The 6,824-nt window shown below is 42.6% G+C and overlaps 1 long non-coding RNA gene across 1 annotated transcript; it reads left to right on the forward strand.

Moving 5' to 3' along the window:
* The first annotated feature begins 45 nt into the window (after positions 1–45).
* LOC122458338 lies at positions 46–2,506 on the forward strand. Its single transcript, XR_006278334.1, has 2 exons — positions 46–399; positions 1,619–2,506. It is a non-coding gene; the product is annotated as an uncharacterized LOC122458338 (long non-coding RNA).
* Positions 2,507–6,824: the final 4,318 nt, after the last annotated feature.

Here is a 6,824-nt window from a genome sequence, read left to right on the forward strand (position 1 = left end):
ATTACCACTTGAATGGCTCTTTAACAGTTTCAATGTTGTGGGAATAGGTCTGGCAGGCTGGAAGCCTTTTTCACTTTTAAGTACTAGATCCCCTCCAGAGGAAGACTCACCAGGCTGCAGCAGCCAGCTGAGGTGGGAGCCTGCAGGAAGGGTCAGATTAGAACAGAGATAGGAAGAGGTGGAAGGGTGGACACTAAGACCTAGGGATGCCCCAAATTTTCAGGTGCCCTACGCCTTGTATGCTGCATATGCCTAAGGATGGCCCTGGGTGAAATAAAAAGATGAAAAGACAGACAGCAAATGCCTGACACTGAAAGCTGCAACTTGCCTGTGCCTAGTGCACAAGGAGAAGTTGAAAATACGATCCCTGTAAAGCTGCTATGGCCAGGGGTCCTGTGAGTGATGAGATTTTATGATGAGATTACTGGTTCTGTGGATGAAGGGAAAGCAGTGGATGTATTGTTTCTTGACTTTAGCAAAGCTTTTGACACGGTCTCCCACAGCATTCTTGTCAGCAAGTTAAGGAAGTATGGGCTGGATGAATGCACTATAAGGTGGGTAGAAAGCTGGCTAGATTGTCGGGCTCAACGGGTAGTGATCAATGGCTCCATGTCTAGTTGGCAGCCGGTGTCAAGTGGAGTGCCCCAGGGGTCGGTCCTGGGGCCCGTTTTGTTCAATATCTTCATAAATGATCTGGAGGATGGTGTGGATTGCACTCTCAGCAAATTTGCGGATGATACTAAACTGGGAGGAGTGGTAGATACGCTGGAGGGGAGGGATAGGATACAGAAGGACCTAGACAAATTGGAGGATTGGGCCAAAAGAAATCTAATGAGGTTCAATAAGGATAAGTGCAGGACCCTGCACTTAGGATGGAAGAATCCAATGCACCGCTACAGACTAGGGACCGAATGGCTCGGCAGCAGTTCTGCGGAAAAGGACCTAGGGGTGACAGTGGACGAGAAGCTGGATATGAGTCAGCAGTGTGCCCTTGTTGCCAAGAAGGCCAATGGCATTTTGGGATGTATAAGTAGGGGCATAGCGAGCAGATCGAGGGACGTGATCGTTCCCCTCTATTCGACACTGGTGAGGCCTCATCTGGAGTACTGTGTCCAGTTTTGGGCCCCACACTACAGGAAGGATGTGGATAAATTGGAAAGAGTACAACGAAGGGCAACGAAAATGATTAGGGGTCTAGAGCACATGACTTATGAGGAGAGGCTGAGGGAGCTGGGATTGTTTAGTCTGCAGAAGAGAAGAATGAGGGGGGATTTGATAGCTGCTTTCAACTACCTGAAAGGGGGTTTCAAAGAGGATGGCTCTAGACTGTTCTCAATGGTAGCAGATGACAGAACGAGGAGTAATGGTCTCAAGTTGCAATGGGGGAGGTTTAGATTGGATATTAGGAAAAACTTTTTCACTAAGAGGGTGGTGAAACACTGGAATGCGTTACCTAGGGAGGTGGTAGAATCTCCTTCCTTAGAGGTTTTTAAGGTCAGGCTTGACAAAGCCCTGGCTGGGATGATTTAACTGGGACTTGGTCCTGCTTTGAGCAGGGGGTTGGACTAGATGACCTTCTGGGGTCCCTTCCAACCCTGATATTCTATGATTCTATGAGTGAAAGATGTAAAAATCAAAGCAACTAATTTTTCCCAGTGCGTAGGGTTTTGAAGGAGGATTAATTTGCTTGCTTCAGGCACTTTACTCCCTCTATATCCATCACCATTCTGAATTGTACCACCTTTATGCCATCCGAATGAAAGAATCATAACCTTGTTTTTCCAAACTAAGCTGGGGATATGGCACCGGGTGGCAATGGTGGGTTAGTGCCCTGGCTTCTCACCTTCAAATCCTAGTTAAATTAAAATAAATTTGGTGGCCGGATTCCATCATTATGCATATTACAAAACCACCCAATGATCTGATCAGAGTGTCTGCTGAAGCAATAGTCAAGACTGGGCTAAGAAAGCAGTAACTTAAGAACAAGTTAGATGAACCCCTGTCAGGAATTCTGCTTGAACACAGGTGGATGGAATAGATCATCTCTTGAGGTCCCTTCCAGCCCTACACTTCTATTATTCTACCAGCAGGTTACAACACCGACCCAACTTTTTGTGGGAAGATTGCACAGCCTTAGTCTGCTCTAGGTCTAGCCCGAGCCCCAATTAGCACTCACTTTAAGGCAAACTAGATCTGCTCTCAGATTTTAAGAGGGTGGGGAATGTTTGGAAAGCACACAATGCTGTAAGCAGTATGGGAAGAAAAGAGGCATTTAAATACTTTGATTTTTAAATTGATTTGTCCATGAGCTTTAAAGAGAGAGTGATACATGTGTGCGCAACTTCTAAATGTATGTGAGCAAGAGAGAAGCCTGGTATATTTATAAGTACAGTAAAACCTCAGAGTTCTGAACACCAGAGTTATGAACTGACCAACCCAAACACCCCTCGTTTGGAACCAGAAGTACACAATCAGGCAGCAGCAGAGACCCCCCCCCCCCCCAAAAGCCAAATAGAGTACAGTACTGTGTTAAACATATACTACAAAAATAAAGGGAAAGTAGCATTTTTCTTCTGTGCTTAGTAAAGTTTCAGAGCTGCATGAAGTCAATGTTCAATTGTAAACTTTTGAAAGAACCATCGTAACATTTTGTTCAGAATTACGAACAACCTCCTTTCCCGAGTTGCTCAGAACTCTGAGGTTCTGCCGTAGTTTAAAGAATGTGAATGTCATTGTGCTGCCTGCTAGTCTGTAGTAATAATGAAAAGGAAGGCATGTGGAGGTAAACACATGGCACAAGAAACTGTTATATACGTTGAGATTTTGTTGGTTGGTTTTTGTTTCTTGTTATGAAACGAGGATTTGGTGGACAAAATATGCATTGCTTAGTCTCTAAGGGCTCTGGGGAAAATCTAAGTTACACTGAACTCTGTTCCTTGAGCGTTTTGATTAATCTAGCTTCAGCCTGAACACATTGCACAATGGCGTCTTTAACCAGAGCTGTTCCCGCACAGCTGGGGCTGCAAGCTTGAGGAGTTTCATAATATTTTGCAGGCAAGATTAGAAGGATGCCCTAACCTACTTCCAATATCAGCCTTTTTCTTTTTCTTCCTTGACCTAGACATTGGATCTTTTCAGCAGTCCAAAGTCTGTCTGTATTTTGTTTTTACTGACAGCTGGAGATATATTGATTAAAAAAACCCTACAAATGTGAACAAAAAGCTGTAAATGTATCCATTCCTTAATGACAGGTTTCAGAGTAGCAGCCGTGTTAGTCTGTATTGGCAAAAAGAAAAGGAGTACTTGTGGCACCTTAGAGACTAACAGATTTATTAGAGCATAAGCTTTCGAATGCATCCGATGAAGTGAGCTGTAGCTCACGAAAGCTTATGCTCTAATAAATTTGTTAGTCTCTAAGGTGCCACATTCCTTAATGGTCCAGTACAGCATCCTGCAGAAGTTTTGTTATCTTTCAGATCAGATATGGCTGGCTTTACCAGCACCTATACCGCTATTATGCCTTACACATATGTACCTTTTCTAAAAGCACCTTTCTTCCTTTGTATTCCTCAGTCAGAAAAGGCCATACCTATTATCTGGAGATGTAAGAAATGAACGTTGCAATTCTTCTTAATAGTTTTAAGTTAATTATATTTTATTTGATGAGATTACTGTACAGTGTGTAGCAAGTACTGAATGGTGACAGCTTGATTTTGCTAGTTTGATATATTTGTTTGGGTTATGTCTTATGTTTTGGAGATAAATTCTAGGTTACTATTATGTTACAATCAGTGGGACCAGGATACAAGACTGATTTATTTGTTTTTCTGTCCTGATTAGTTACCATATTTATGTTTCCAATAAAACAAGCCCTGATTTTGCTTGTCATGTTTAGTCAAATAGATCTGTCTAGGGTATGGGTTCCTATTACCAAAGGGAAAGTCTCACCTGCTTCTAATTTGAAACCCATTCATCATGCATTGTAATGTTGCTCTAGAAAGTCAGATGGAGTGATCAAGGCAATGCAGCCACAGATAACAAGGCCTGTTCTAATTGCCTTAAGGGCAACTTCTTTTTCCTTCATTTAAAGAAGTTTAATTATTTTAATTCCATGTTCTGATCAGCCATATGTCTGATGCTGAAATTGTTTGGCTGGATGGAAGAGACACACATACAAATCCCCATCAATGTAGCTCTTAAAGCAGATTCTAAGAAACAGATTCATGTTCACAGGAGAGCGGAAGGAGTGCATGACGTGACTAGTAAAATCACAGTTTGAAAGCCCCAAGGCAGAACACATTGTTACTAAGTGATCCAAATCCATCCTTCTCCTGCTCAAATGCTATTAAATGTTTACCTATAAAATTTATTCCTTTCTATCTCAAAATGACAGGTTTCAGAGTAGCAGCCATGTTAGTCTGTATTCACAAAAAGAAAAGGAGGACTTGTGGCACCTTAGAGACTAACAAATTTATTAGAGCATAAGCTTTCGTGAGCTACAGCTCACTTCATCGGATGCATTTGGTGGAAAAAACAGAGGGGAGATTGATATATACACACACAGAGAACATGAAACAATGGGTTTATCATACACACTGTAAGGAGAGTGATCACTTAAGATAAGCCATCACCAGCAGCGGGGAGGGGAAGGAGGAAAACCTTTCATGGTGACAAGCAAGGTAGGCTATTTCCAGCAGTTAACAAGAATATCTGAGGAACGGTGGGGGGTGGGGTGGGGGGGGAGAAATAACATGGGGAAATAGTTTTACTTTGTGTAATGACTCATCCATTCCCAGTCTCTATTCAAGCCTAAGTTAATTGTATCCAGTTTGCAAATTAATTCCAATTCAGCAGTCTCTCGTTGGAGTCTGTTTTTGAAGCTTTTTTTGTTGAAGGATAGCCACTCTTAGGTCTGTAATTGAGTGACCAGAGAGATTGAAGTGTTCTCCAACTGGTTTTTGAATGTTATAATTCTTGACATCTGATTTGTGTCCATTCATTCTTTTACGTAGAGACTGTCCAGTTTGACCAATGTACATAGAGGGGCATTGCTGGCACATGATGGCATATATCACATTGGTAGATGCGCAGGTGAACGAGCCTCTGATAGTGTGGCTGATGCGATTAGGCCCTATGATGGTGTCCCCTGAATAGATATGTGGACAGAGGCCCCTCTGCCATGTACATTGGCACATTGTACTAAGGTGCCACAAGTACTCCTTTTCTTATCTCAAAATGCTTTCCCCTCATCCCACTCCCATAACTGAGACTCCAAATGCTCTCTCATTTCAATGGCCAGTTGCACTGTGTCAAAGGGATTTTATTAGAACTTGTTTTTCCATTATTAATAGTCATAATCCTTTGTTCACATGGTGGCTGATCCTGTGTCATTTAAACCAGTGGGAGCGTTAGCACTGATTTCATTGGGTGAATGATCAAACCCCTGTACGCCATCTTCCATCAGAGGATCTCAAAAGCGCTTTACAAGGATTCTAAGAGTTTAAAGCTCTCCCAATTTGTGTAATAAATGACCTACAACCATGTGTGTGAAGTTGAATGTCATATCTACCATTCTTCGAGCAACAGAGGGAATTTAAATAACAGCCACAAGCTTTTAGCTTCTTTATCATTAAACTTCCAAGTGATCCTCCTGTAGAACATCTCTTCAAATGCATATATGCCTTACATAGTGTTTTGAAACTTACCATAACTAATGCTGCAGGAGAGCCTAAGGCTATGTCTACACTACCCTAGAGTTCAGACTATGGAGGCGTGAGTAGCAGTGCACACCAGGTGCAAACTTAAAGGGCCTTAGTTCACACTAACATAGTCCCCTTTGAAGAGCATGTTAGTGCAAACTCAGGACCTTTACATTCATACCTTCAGTCTCCACCCAGGAGAATTACAGCATAGCACTTTGGTCTGCACTGCAGGGCTGTGTAGATATGCCCTTAGTCTCCTGATTTAGGCCCCAGACCAGCACCTACTTCTGCAGCAGCAGACCCTTATGTCTGCACAAAGCCCCATTGAACTTGTAAAGACGCTGGCTTTGGTGGGACGCAACTGAGAATATCAATTCAGGACAAATTGCTTAGAGCAGGGCAGTTACAGCCCAAGGCTAGGGTTCCTTTACACACCAAGGCAAACCAAACAGAGAAGACTTTGGTTTTACGCCACTGGCTAATCATAAGTCACACAAGCAATTCCCTTAGATACTCCAGTTTCCCAGTATCACCACCAGTGCTGCTCGTTATGGGGGCAGATGGTTCTGAAAACCAATACCCCAATAAAAGAAAAAAGATTCTCTCGATCCCAAAGGACCAAGCCGCAGACCCAAGTCAATATACAAATCAGATCTTACCCACAAATCACACTGTTGCCAACCTTTTAGAATCTAAAATCTAAAGGTTTATTCATAAAAGGAAAAAGATATAGATTAGAACTAGAATTGGTTAATGGCAAAGTTCTTGGTTCAGGCTTGCAGCATTGATGGAATAAGCTGCAGGTTCAAATCAAGTGTCTGGAGTACATCCACAGCTGGGATGGGTCATTAAGTCCTTTATTCAGAGCTTCAGTTTGTAGCAAGGTTCCTCCAAAAGTAAGAAGCAGGATTGAAGACAAAATGGAGGAGTTTTCAGGGCCTTTTATATCCTCTGCCCAATGGAAGATCACAGCAGCAAGATGGAGTTTGGTGTCACATGGGCAAGTCACATGTCCATGCATGACTGAGTTCTTTACAGGCCAATGACATTGTTTGCATGCTAGTTTGAATGTTCCCAGGAAAGCTTAGATGTGGACTGGCATCTCCCAAAGTCCATTGTCAG

The sequence above is a fragment of the Dermochelys coriacea genome, chromosome 1 (genome assembly GCF_009764565.3).
Source record: "Dermochelys coriacea isolate rDerCor1 chromosome 1, rDerCor1.pri.v4, whole genome shotgun sequence".
Classification (NCBI taxonomy): Eukaryota; Metazoa; Chordata; order Testudines; family Dermochelyidae; genus Dermochelys; species Dermochelys coriacea.